The sequence below is a fragment of the Phascolarctos cinereus genome, unplaced genomic scaffold (genome assembly GCF_003287225.1).
Source record: "Phascolarctos cinereus isolate Bilbo 61053 unplaced genomic scaffold, phaCin_HiC Scaffold_3;HRSCAF=262, whole genome shotgun sequence".
NCBI lineage: Eukaryota > Metazoa > Chordata > Mammalia > Diprotodontia > Phascolarctidae > Phascolarctos > Phascolarctos cinereus.
This window is the reverse complement of record NW_027555736.1, coordinates 213,823,127-213,828,324: the sequence shown is the minus strand read 5'-3', so window position 1 is coordinate 213,828,324 and position 5,198 is coordinate 213,823,127. Positions and strand designations below refer to the sequence as shown.

Below are 5,198 nucleotides of genomic sequence, written 5' to 3'. Positions count from 1 at the left end.
ATTCACTTATGATATCACCCTTTCTGTCTAAATCATGTACCCATTTTGACCTTATCTTGGTATATGGTGTGAGATGTCAGTCTATACCTAATTTGTGTCCTACTGTTTTCAGTTTTCCCACCAGGTTTTTTTGTTTGTTTGTTTTGTTTTGTTTTGTTTTTGTCAAATGATGAATTCTTATCCCAGTAGCTGGGGTCTTTGGTTTTATCAAACACTAAGTTGCTATGGTCATTGACTGCTGCATCTTGTGTAGCTAATTTATTCCACTGATCCACCACTCTATTTCTTTGCCAGTTCCAGATAGTTTTGATGATTACTGCTTAATAATAAATTAACCTAGGTAGAATTGTTATTTTAATTATACTGGCTCAGCCTACTCATGAGTAATTGATATTTATCCAATTGTTTAGATCTGACTTTATTTGTGTGAAAAGTGTTTTGCAATCATGTTCATATAGTTCCTAGGTTTATCTTGGCAGGTAGACTCCCAAGTAGTTTATATTGTTTTAGTTATTTTAAATGAAATTTCTCTTTCTATCTCTTGCTGCTGGACTTTATTGCTCATATAAATCTTCAGTGTTTCTTTCACCCTAATGAGACAGACCTTTCCTGCTGAACTTTCAAGTTTCTTGGGCTAAAATATTGTTTCACCTTTTCTTTTTGTTGGTTATGCTGTTCTAAGATTTGTTTGGGGGCACTATTTTATTGTTTATTATTTGGAGGTGAACATGAGAGAGCTGTGGCAATTTACTGCTCACTCTGTCATCTTGGCTTCTGGAAGTTACCTTGAGCCATATTTTTAAACAAATTTTTAGTCATTTTTTTTTTCCTGTGCCTGTCTTTGTGCTGCCGTTACTGAATATCAGATAGAAAGTTGATCTGGAAGATCTTATTAAGTCAGTCAAAGAATTTCTCTACCTCTTCATCTTCTGTAAAAATAATATGTAAGCCACATATCTTCATGGTGGTCTTTCTACTTGTGCTCATCATGAACACCAGAAATTGAGATGATCCAGTAGTTATGAGATGATGTTTCATGTTGCTTTTATATGCACATAATTGGAACAATTTAGCCACTTTTCTCTCTGGATTCTAAATTATTTCCCACAACAATTGGATTAATCCATACTTCCAACAACCATATATTAGTGTGTCTGTCTTCCCACAACCTTTCCAACACTGACTTTTATTATCTTTTATGAGTTTTGATAATTTGATTGGTGTGAAGAGAAATCTCAAGCCTTATTTTGCATGTGTCTTTTTTTGTGGGGGTTGGAGTGGGAATTTGGATCAATCTTTCCTGTAGTTGTTACAGCTTACCTTTCACATTTGGAAAACTTTTCATATCATTTAGCAACTCAACTAATGCCTGAACCTGTGACTTAATTGCTATTGAATGAGCTCTCAGTGAGGAACTTTTTCTACTAAGTCAGGTTAGCATCTATATATTAAACTCTCAGAAAATTTCCTAGAAAAACAACAAATGCCGAAGGAATTTGGGGGGGGAGGAAGAAAACTAATACACTGCTTGTGGAGTTGTGAACTGGTCCAATCATTCTGAAGAATAATTTGGAATTATGCACAAAGGGCTATAAAACTGTGCATACCCTTTTACCCAGCTATACTACCATTAGGTCTCTGTCCCAAAGAAACCAAAGTAAAGGGAAAAGGACCTATTTGCACAAAATATTTATAGCCTCTCTTTTTGTGTCAAAGAATTGGAAATTGATATGTATATGTATATGTATATGTATATGTATATGTGTATGTGTATGTGTATGTGTATGCATATGCGTATGCGTATGCGTATGCATATGTATATGTATATGTATATGTATATGTATATGTATATGTATATGTATATGTATATGTATATGTATGTGTATGTGTATGTGTATGTGTATATACACATATAAACATGTAAGGTCTTAACCTGTTATGTAATATTAAATATGACTAAAAGGCCCATTAACATCTTGGAAAGACATTGAAGATCATCAATTACACAAGTGATAGAGAAGGAGGAATAGATGATAGTATTTGGAAAACTGTGCTGTATTTTTGATGGTCTCAAGTTTCTTGCAGCTACTAGAATCTATCTCTTGAACACTAAGATTCTACTGGCAATGCGACCTAACTATGGATCATGTGACATCATCATCTCAGAAGAATAACAACTGTAGATGCCCTGAACAGCTATAAAAATATGCATGACACAGAAAATGATCAGTCATGGCTAGTGTTAAGAAGTACAATAAAAGGTATCATTGAGTACATGCATTAAAGAAACAAACCACACACATGCAGAGGTGAATCATCCATGTAGGAAGACTGTGGGAGAACTGACAGACAGCTCTGTTATGGAACTGGTAGTTCTAAAATACTAAAATTGTAAGAGCAAGCTCTCCACTGTATCGTTCTTTCTCTAAGGAAGGTTTATGGAAGGAAATTTGTAGGACTTGCACACAATGTGGAGGCATGGGTGTTTTTCAATCTATACCTGTAGAAAGAGTGTCCATGTGAATGAGGTCATCAATTTGTCTAATAGTTGATGTAAGTATGTCTAATTTATAAATGTTGCTAATGACCCTCCCCCTCATACACATTCTTTTTTCTACTTTCCTCTGTATTCCGTCTTCCAAATACTTTCCAACCCATTAGCTTATAATCTAACATTACTCATTACCCTATTGCAAGTTTTCAAGAAACGTTCTGCTATAGAAGAACATCTAGTCTGAATTAAGAGACATCCTCTGCCTTCTTGATCATATTCTTGACTGCTGTCCTCTTCTACATCTTATCTACCACCTCTACCATCCACATGGTAGATTATTGAATTATTTGGTTAGACTAGTAGCTTTTAAAATATATTTATATATAAATATATATGTATATATATATTATTTTATATTTTATATAAATATATTTATGTTTATAGCAGATATTATATGTCTAAACTGTTGTTTATTTGTGGGGTAATGTATACCGTAGTTTCAAAATAGTATTGTGAGGACTGGGACAGGGGATTGTAATTTGAGAATCCTAACATTAATTTCTTAACTGTTTTTTTTTTAACTTTCTGGGCACCCTTCAACAAGCCATTTAATTTGCCCATCTGTAAAAGGGGGATATGCCTTCTACTACTAGTGAACACCAAATGGCAGATGATGCCAGTGCTGCAGGAGGAGCGGGAGGCCCCGGGGGCCCTGGAGTCGGAGGCCATAGTGGCTTCCGAGGTGGCTTCGGCAGTGGGGGCTGAGGTCGAGGTCGGGGCCATGGTCGAGGCCATGGCCATGGCTGGGGGGCCCAAGGAGAAAAGGCCGAAGACAAGGAGTGGGTTCCTGTCACTAAACTGGGCCGGCTAGTCAAGGACAGGAAGTACAAGAGACAGATCTCTTAGGAAGAGATCTATATTTTCTCCCTTCCTATCAAGAAGTCTGAGCTCATAGATTTCTTCCTGGGATCTTCATTGAAAGATGAGGTTCTGAAGATCATGCCTGCTCAGAAACAAACTAGAACTGGACAGCTAACCAGGTTTAAGGCTTTTGTGGCCATCGGTGACTACGATGGTCATGTTGGCCTGGGTGTTAAGTGCTCCAAGGAAGTGGCCACAGCTATTCATGGTGCTATCATTTTGGCCAAGCTGTCCATCGTTCCTGTGAGAGGTGGCTACTGGGGAAACAAGATTGGCAAGCCTCACACAGTGCCCTGCAAGATCACTGGGTGATGTGGATCAGTTCTGGTGCTCCTGATCCCTGCCCCTAGAGGTACTGGCATTGTCTCAGCTCCTGTGCCTAAGAAGCTCCTGGTGATGGCAGAAACTGATGACTGCTACACCTCTGCAAGAGGCTGTACTGCCACTCTGGGCAACTTCACTAAAGCTACCTTTGATACCATCTCCAAAACACACGGCTATCTAACCCCAGACCTGTGGAGGAAGACTGTGTTCACTAAGTCTCCCTATCAGGAATTCACCGACCATCTTGTAAAGACTCACACTCGAGTGTCTGTCCAGAGGACCTAGGCAGCTGCTGTGGCAACCACATAGATGTTTTTTTATAAATAAATAAATTGAACTATGCCTTCCAAAAAAATAAAACGAGGGGGGATATGAAGAATAAACCTTTACTTCAGGGAGATGTGGCAAAGTTGAATTCATATGAATACAATGAGATTTGAAAAACTTCACTAGAAAGTTGCTATAGAAATGCAAATGATTAGTGTAAGGCTTTTGGGGATGCAAGGTGCTATGTGCCTGCAAAACACTAAAACATCTCATTTTGTCTGTTTTAGGGTGGCTGGCTGCCTTTTAATTTCATGAAGTACCTCATTTCCCCTGAATTGTGACAGGATAAAGAGCAGCAGCAAGTGACATTTTGTAAATGATACATTGTTTTTGTAGCTGCCTTTCTTTTACCCTCAAAAGGACATTCTTATTCTCTATGAAAGCTACCCCTTGTAATTAAAGGATCTTTTTTTTCAGAAAAGATAATTAAGTTTTATGTCTTACACGTTATTGAGAAGAGCCTGACATTAACATCTAATGTTTGGCCATCACCAGGAGCAGAGATTTACTCATCATTATATTTGAGGTAGAAAAAAAAGATTAGATATAAAGAGAATTACATTAAATTATACCATTACATTATATTATGTTATCTTACATTGTTATATTTATGTTACATTATGTTACCTTGTGTAGTGTTTTGCTATGGCATTGTATATTATGCTGTTACATCACGTTTTTTCATTCATATCACGTCATATCATGCTATGGCTTGTCATACCATATCACAGTACCATACGTTGTTATAATAATTACATATAATAGTGTATGTGTGTATGCATATATGTATATGTGTGTATATATATATATGTGTGTGTGTATACACATTCATATATACAGGTTTGTGGTTTGCCTTTAGTGTCTTATCTTACAGCTTAACACAGAATAATAGTTTTAGAGCTCTAGGGTATATTAGAAATCTAGTCAAAATAGCTTAATATACAAATGAGGAAATTGAATCTCAAAGAGATTAAGTGACTTGCCCAAGATCTTACAGGTCCCAAGTGGCAGAGCCAAAATTACCAACCAGATCTTCTGTCTGCAGATGTAATGTCCTTTCCACAAAGACCTTATAATAAAATCAAAAATTTGAATTGTTTTTTCTTTGTATAATGAATTTTGATTGTTGTGC

At 36.7% G+C, this 5,198-nt stretch overlaps 1 pseudogene; it reads left to right on the top strand.

The window, feature by feature from the left end:
• The first annotated feature begins 3,157 nt into the window (after nucleotides 1–3,157).
• LOC110217800 (small ribosomal subunit protein uS5 pseudogene) lies at nucleotides 3,158–4,048 on the top strand (annotated as a pseudogene).
• The last annotated feature ends 1,150 nt before the right edge of the window (nucleotides 4,049–5,198 follow it).